Here is an 8,436-nt window from a genome sequence, read left to right as displayed (position 1 = left end):
GACTATTTTAGATGTCTGCTTCAATAACTCTTTGCCTCCTTTGCTTTGACCTGCTCTCTTCTTTCCTGCCAGGCTGCACCTACCTTTGCCTCATATTGGTTCAGCCACCTCCCTGCTCCCCAAGCAAACTGGAAAGGGTATGTCCCTGGCTGTACTGGCTTAACCAGTCAGGTCAGAGGCTCAACAGGTTTATCACACTGGGACTAATTTTGGCATTAAAGAGAGAGTAAAGTGCATTTAAAGCAACCCGCAAATAAAGTGAAAATGGTGAATAATTGCGTGAATAATTATCACACACAATTGTGCAAATAAAGTGATATCGGAAATGCATCACTGAAATCCCGAAAGTAAAAAGATGTGTGTTGATGCTTCTTTGTAACCACTTTAATGGTGGGTTTTTTGCGACTTTGTGTAAAATCGTTTTGCACAATTACACAATTTTTCCGAGATATTCACAGGATGAACTCCTGATCTCCTTGATGTGATAAACTTCTTAGTGCAAGATATCTTTGCAAGATTGCTAGCAAAACTAATGCTAAAGTCAAGTCTAGGAGGAGACAAATCTCTGCATGCTCCTGATCACCTAACAGACTTCAGTAAATATTTCACCATTCCATGTCATTTTGTTTCACCATTTCATGTCATTCTACATTTTTTAGACCTTCATAAAACTTTTATTTCAGAGCCAGTATGGGGTAGTGGTTTGAGCATTGGACTATGACTCTGGAGACCAGCTTGGCTGTATAAACCCACTGAGGGACCTTGGGCAAATCACACTCTCTCAGGCTCAGAGGCAAACCCCTCTGAAGAAACCTGCCAAGAAAACTCGATGATAGGTTGCTTTGGGTCGCCATAAGTCAGAAACGACTTGAAGGCACACAACAACAACAATTTTTATTTTATTTTGTGCAAGATAAACATCTTGAACAAACAGGTTTGGGGGCAATAGGGAGTGCTTGAGCCTGAGGCTACTTGCCGCTGTATTTTATTTTTTCCCTTGGGCTATGGCATTGCTGATCTGCTGTTCAGTCTGGTTGTTCAGGCAACAAGAAAAGCTGCCAGCGCAATTATTATGAAAAGTGTCCATCAGGAGCCGCCTCTAAGGAAAGTTGCCTAGTATGAACCCTTGGCTTGGCTGAGGGACAATATGCAATTATGTAAGAGGCAATTTGTCCTTAAAACAGTCACTATGGTAATCTCTGCTCCCTTTTTATATCCTTAGAGCCCTTGCCCCATACTCCTCTGCGACTGAATTTGGACAAAGCAAAATGGATGGCAAACTGTCTTCTGCTTCTGGTTTGTTTTGTGAGTTCAGATGAAGTGTTGATATCACAAAGTGAAACCACATCGTCAGTTGTAAGAAGAAGAAGAGTCAGAATGACTGGACTTTATCACACAGAGGAAAATTGGAAGTTTAAATGGGGTTTATCCCATGAAAATTGCGCAATTACTATTAAATCGCAATTATGATTTTCAGACACGTGTTTAAAAAGCCATTATCCTGGGAATAACCAGAGAATAACCAGGCAATAAACAGCAAGAAAGCATTTTTGGGATTTTCCCATGACTGAGTTGTTGTTGTTTATTGCCTGGTTATTCACAGGTTAATGCCACTTTAATCGCTTTTCAATGTGACGTCGTGTGAAAAGCTTTATCGCAATTGTGTGATATTTCTGGGATATTCCTGGGATAATGGCCATTTAATTGCAACATCACACTTCATTCCTTTCTTCTCTCTATCTACCTGAATTACTGAAAACGACATATCAACTGGCATCCAGACTTTAATTCCAACAATCACTACTCACTCCCAGCTTTCCTTAATACAAGGTGGTGTAGTGGTTTCAATGTTCAACTACAGCTCTGTTGAACTGGCTTTGAATCCCTGCTCAGCCATAGTAACCTACTGGGTAACCTTGGGCAAGTCACACTCTCTCAGCTTGAGAGCGGTAACAGCCCCAATGGTCCAGCCAGGTGCCCAGGGTTGCCCTCAAACTCCTCTCTTAACACACAGTCTGTTTTGCTTTCCCCTATCCAGCTGCATAATTTTTCATGTCCCCTCTTTATCTGCTGCTGAACCAGAAACACTAAAATACAGTAATGTCATGTCTTGGTACACTGTTTTTTGCTATGTGAACCTGACAGTGGCATCTTCCAAGTTTTTAGTACCCTCTGCTGGGAAAAAGAAAGAATTACAACATCATGGAAAGAGCCAACTTGGCATAGTGGTTTGAGTGTTGGGCTATGACTCTGGAGACCAAGGTTCAAATCCATGCTTAACCATGGAAACCCACATTGGGCAAGTCACACTTGTTATTGTTGTTGTGTGCCTTCAAGTCATTTCTGACTTATGGCAACCCTAAGGCAAACCTATCCTGGGGTTTTTGTGGCACGATTTGTTCAGAGGAGGTTTGTCATTGCCTTCTCCTGAGGCTGAGAGCATGTGATTTGCCCAAGATGACCCAGTGGATTTCATGGCTGAGCTGGAAATCAAACCCTGGTCTCCAGTCGTAGTCTGGACGCAAACCATGTAATGTCTTGATACACTATTTTGCACTATGTCATGCTGGCTCTACTTAATTAAATTGGTCTAAAAGTGATACAGTTTTGCAGAATGGATACATCCCTGAGTTGGCATCCTTTTAGTGACATTGTTGTTGTTGTGTGTCTTCATTTCAGATTTAGTGTGACCCTAAGGTGAATTTATGTTGACAATATTTCTTCAGAGAGGGTTTGCCATTGCCTTCTTCTTGGTCTGAAAGAATATGCTCTGCCCAAAGTCACCCAGGGGGTTTCTGTGGCTGAGTAGGGATTTGAGCACTGGGCTCCAGAATGATAGCCTAATACTCAAACCACGAAACGGCACTGGCTATCTGCCTTCTACCTTCTTGTTGTTGTGTGCCCTCAAGTCATTTCCGACTTCTGGCAACCCTAAGACAAACCTATCATGGGGTTTTCTTGGCAAGATTTGTTCAGAGGAAGTTTGCCATTACCTGACCCTGAGGCTGAGTAAGTGTGACTTGTCCAAGGTCACCCAATGGGTTTCCATGGCCTAGCGGATCTCCAGAGTCCAATTCCTCTGCTCAGACCACTAAACCATCTTATTCTTTTTCTAGTGAGCAGGGACGTAGCTAGGGGGGGTGTTCAGGGGTCCGGACCCCCCCTTCAACAGGAGGAGAGAAAAGGGCACTTGTTGGAGCACGCGCGTATATGCTCGCAGCCCCAAATAAATGCCAGGGCCCACTTGCTCTTGCTCTCCTCTAGGCTTCAGGAGGAGCAGAAGTGGTGCCCTGGTGTTTGTTTGGGGCTGTGTGTGTGCACGCGCGTGCTCCAACAAGCACCCTTTTCTCTCCTCCTGGCAAAGCCAGGAGGAGCGCAAGTGCCACCCCTAAACTTTTTGCGGGGCCTGAGGGGGAGGGAGCCCAAAACGCCCTGGAGACCTGGCGGAGAGGGGGGAGGGAGGGGAGGGAGGGAGAAGGGAGGGACAAGAGGCTGCATCAGGCTGCATCCATACACACTAAAGAAATAACCAGGTTTGCACGATTTAACTCTTTTGTGGCTCATGGCTATGGAATTCTGGGAGGAGTTAGAGTATGTTCTGGGGTCAATACGAGGCTTGGCCTCCTTTCTGGCTCATGGCTATGGAATTCTGGGAGTTAGAGTATGTTCTGGGGTCCAGATTCGAGGCTTGGCTCTTTCTGGCTCATGGCTATGGAATTCTGGGAATTAGAGTATGTTCTGGGGTCAGATATTGAGGCATGGCTCTTTTCTGGCCTCCTTTTATAGGACACATCCTACACTTTCAGATTCTGCCCAGAGGAATTTCAAAAGTCCTCATTTTTTTGTAAGATGACCCGATGTCCTCCCTTTTCTAGGACGTATCTATGTTTCAAACCTCTCTGGCCTGGATGAATGTATAAAATGTCTTCCAATTTTGTAGGATGACACACGTCCTCCTTTATCCAGGATACGACACACATTTCGCCCAGGAGCAATGTCAAAACATCCTCCGTTTTATCAGGGTGACCCGACCATCATCATTTACCAGGACCAAACACCCTACATTTCCACCCAGGAGGAATTTCAAAGCATCCTGGTTTGTTCAGAGTTTGCCTTTGCCCGTTTTCCTTGAGGTGAGAGTGTCGTGACTTACATGCCTAGTGTGGTTTTCTTGGTTTGTTCAGAGAGTTTGCCTTTGTTTGGTGACTTGGGTGTGTGCGAGGTGCGCCTTCAAGAGGTTTCTTGGGAGGCTTGTTCAGAGATGGTTTGACTTTGACATCCTCTGAGGCTGAGAGAAGTGACTTGCCCAATGGTTTTCGGGGATTTGCCTTCACCTTCCCTTAAGGCTGAGAGAGTGTGACAAGTGTGTGATGTCCCTTGTGCCCACCCATTTGGACATGCATGCATGGCCACATCATCGACACGTCCCCATGATAGAATTTAGCCTTCTCTGTTGGAGAGAATCAGATTTTCATCGAATCCTGGTCTCCAGAGTCATCATAATGTAGAGTTGGAAGAGACTGCAAGGGCCACCCAGTCCAACCCCTTTATTCTGCCATGCAGGAACTCTCAATCAAAACATCCCCATTGACAGATGGCCACCAGCCTCTGCTTAAAGACCTCCAAAGAAGGAGACTCTGCTGCACTCCGAGGAAGGAGTGTGTTCCACTGTTGAACAGCCCTTACTCTCAGGTCGTTCTTAGCTCTAAAACACAAAGCTATTACCCAACCCTCTATCCAGGAAGAATGTTTAAATGTCTCCATTTGAGCATGACTGAGAGTAACTGAATTATATTGTTTTTATTAATGTTTTTGGCTTTTCAGTTGGGTGTGTTCTCCATTTTTGAACATCTACAAGTGTCCTACATTTTATCGTGCATCATGTACTACATTTTTATACATTTGTGTCTTGGGGGTGCTCTTAGCCTCTCAAAAGTGGCACTTAGTCTGGACCCCCCCCCTTCCCAAAATCCTGGCTATGTCCCTGTAGTGAGTCATGTCTTACTTGATGGCATTGTTCACTGTGGGTTGCCCTGAAAGATGCATGCCGGGTTCCAAATAAAAAGCCTCCAAGTATGCTCATTTGTCAAAGGCACTCATTAATCGTCTGCTCCTTAAACCACAGACCCATTAAGGAGTAATATTTGCTCAGAGAAAAGAGCCAGCACTCCAGTCTGTTAAAGAACAACCCAAATCTATCCACAGTGCAAACATTTTTTACCCCCGGATTGGTGGCTTCTCCAAGGTTGTCAGGGGACTCATGGCTTTCTGTTTACTGTCAGGATGGACTAGAGATCAACCATTCCCCAGCCATCTGTTAGGCCAGCACTGATGGTCTCATTAACTCAGTTGGCAAAGCAGGCATTTTAACGCAGATTGGATGCATTAAGTTGTGGTTTGTGGACTTGGGCAAAAGCAACCTCCTCCTCATTATGTGCAGGTGTGTTCGACTCAGTGGCCCAAGAGGCACTTCCTGCGCTTCTGATTTATGAGTCCTAGTCCAGCACTCAGACCATTACACTACACTAGCATTATTCAATATTGCTAGTTAATCAAAATTATTAAATACAATGGTCTGGAATATTTCTAGTAGCAATTATTATGGCTTATTAGTAGAGAGTGCGACAACATCCCGATAGTCCTGATGAGAAAATCTGTCTCATGACAAAAGCTACTGAGAACAAGGAGAAACAGAATGATTCCCAATTGGAAAAGGAGTCAGACAAGCTGCATCTTAACACTCTACCTGTTCAAACCTATATGCAGGACAATTTGTAGAAAAGCAAGCTTGGACGGAGGAGGAGGAGGAGGCGGAGGAGTGAAAATAAGGAGGCGAAAGATAAAGAAATATCACAATCTAAGATATTGCAGACCACCATAACCATGAACAGAGAACCTCCCAGACCTGGAACAACTGCTAAGGAAGTTCCAAGGAAAAAAGTGCAAAAGCAAGCTTACTGCTGAACAATAAAGAAAACAAAAATAATGACCACAGAGAATCACAAATTCAACCTAGACAATGAGGAAGTAGAAAAGTAAAAAAATCTCATCCATACCTCGATACAACATTGATAAAGAATGGGGATTTCAGGCAGAAGATTAAGAAATGGATACTATCAAAGAATTAGAAACAACTGTTAAAATGTAAAGATATACAACTGAGATAACAAAAGTTAGAATCATACAAGCCATTTGTATTCACTGTTCCAAACCGTACCAATACATGGATTGTATAGAGCTGGACAGTTTAAAAAAAAAAAAAAAAAAAAGAAAAAAGAAAGAAAATTCATTTCAATTTGAGATGTAGTGCAGGATGAGAGTGCTTAGATCCCTTGGATGGCTCTAAAAAAACAAATTCAACAGGTCCTAGAGTCAGACCAAGCCAGGGCTCCCCAGGAAGCAACAAATGACAAAAATGAAGGCCTTCTCTACTCTTGAACATATCAATGAGAAGTCCGACTCACTGGGAAAAAAAAACAGTAATGCTGGGAAAGGTGAGGGAAGAAGAAGAGAGAGGAGGCCACATGATAGATGGATGACTCTATAAGGAGATCACCGATATGAGTTTACTGGAACCAAGCATGGAGGACAGGAGGCTTGGCGCTGCCTCATCCACAGAGTTGTCATGGGTCAAAGTCAGCTTGAGGGTGGTTACAATAACAAATATTGGGCCAAACAGATGTCTGTTAAAGAGGGCAGCTCTACATCACCCCTTGAGCACCAGATCGGGCCTAGCAACTGCATGCCACATCCCTAATCCGGAAATTTTCTGGCCCAAAAAGAAATAGTAAAATACCGCTCCTTTTGGAGGTAGAAAAAAGATGCCTTTTCTGCCGTGCTTTTCAGCATTTCTGAGGTGCGGCACATATGCCTCAGAAACACTGCGACGCCATCTGCTGTGTGGTCATTGAGGTAGCATGGCATCAGCATGTGTGCTGTGTGTACACCATGTCAGCCCAAAGCTGGCATTTTTTGCTGGTCTGTTTTGGCCCATAGCAGAGATATTTCAAGTGAGAGTCATCATGGCAATCAGTGGTTTGAAGTAGTTGGTAAATGTGTCGTATTTTTTCCTTTAAAACATGGTAACCCTGGAGCAGCTTTTTCCAAGCTAGTGCTGCACTGGAACTTCCAGAATCCACTGGCTTGTGTCCTAGTCTCTGGAGCATCAGAAAACAAGCTTGCTCCAAATTCTTCAGATATTTAAAAAATGGCAATCATTTCACCTCTTGGTCTTCTCTTACCCAACTCCCAAAGCTGTTCTTCATAGTGCTTGAAAATGGTAATTTCCGTTGTTGGTGTATGTGCTTTGAAGTCACCTGTTGGTTTATGGTGATGTCACTAATTTAATAGAATTTTCTTAGGCAAGGAATACTCAGTAGTTTTTACCAGTTCCTTCCTCTGAAATATAGCCTGCAGCACCTACTATTCTTTGGAAGTCTCCTATCCAAGTACTAACCAGCGCTGACCTTGCTTACCTTCCAGGATACACAGGGTTTGGTGCCTTCAGAATATTATAGGCCACTCAGTTGCATAGAGTCCACCAAATAAATATAGTTGTTACTTCCCACTGGATCAATGGGAACTTGGTAAATCTATTCCAGAAAGGACTACCAATGAGATTTAAATCAAGAATGAAAACTTTGCAATGCTTTGGGGGTTCTTTTGAGATTGATAGGATCCCCAAACCTCTGACTTCCTTCTCCTTCCCCTCCTTCCCTTCTCTGCTAGGAAAAAAAAAATCTGGGGGAAAAAACCCATTCATTTTTTTTTTTGGTAAATTTAGCCCTTCGGAACTGTTTTAGGGTCCCCTCTCCCAACCTGATACATCCTCCAAACTCTAGAAAACAGCATTTGAAATGACGTAATGAAAGTATTTCGGTCAAGGAATACCAGGTGCTGTAGACTAGATTCAAAGGCAGGCAATGGCAAAGCACTTCTGAATAATCCCTGCCTAAGAAAACCCTATGAAATTCATCTGTTCACCATAAATCAATAGACCACATGAAAGCACATACTGTACTTTAGTTTTTTATATCCATTTGCTAATTAACGATAACACTTCATGCCTTGGATGACATGTGTTCTGCCTTAAGAAAACATTTGTTGTTGTTGTTGAGTGCCTCTAAGGCAAACCTATCATAGGGTTTCTTGGCAAATTTCATCAGAGGGGGCTTGCCATTGCCATTCTCTGAGGCTGAGAGAGTGCGACTTGCCCAAGGTCACCCAGTGAGTTTCCATGGCTGAGCTGGGATTTGAATCCTGTCTTCCAGTGTCCTAGTCCAACACTCAAACTACTACACCACTGACTATGTTATAAGAAAACAGGCCAGCACAAATCTGCAAATCTTTGTTGGTTTCTACAGCCCACTTATAGGATGAAATAAGAAACTGTGTGGGTTATTTAAAAATAAAAAGGGACAAATTGAATTAATCTTT

This window comes from Sceloporus undulatus, chromosome 4 (genome assembly GCF_019175285.1).
Source record: "Sceloporus undulatus isolate JIND9_A2432 ecotype Alabama chromosome 4, SceUnd_v1.1, whole genome shotgun sequence".
In the NCBI taxonomy this organism is placed as follows: Eukaryota; Metazoa; Chordata; class Lepidosauria; order Squamata; family Phrynosomatidae; genus Sceloporus; species Sceloporus undulatus.
This window is presented reverse-complemented; position numbering follows the sequence as displayed.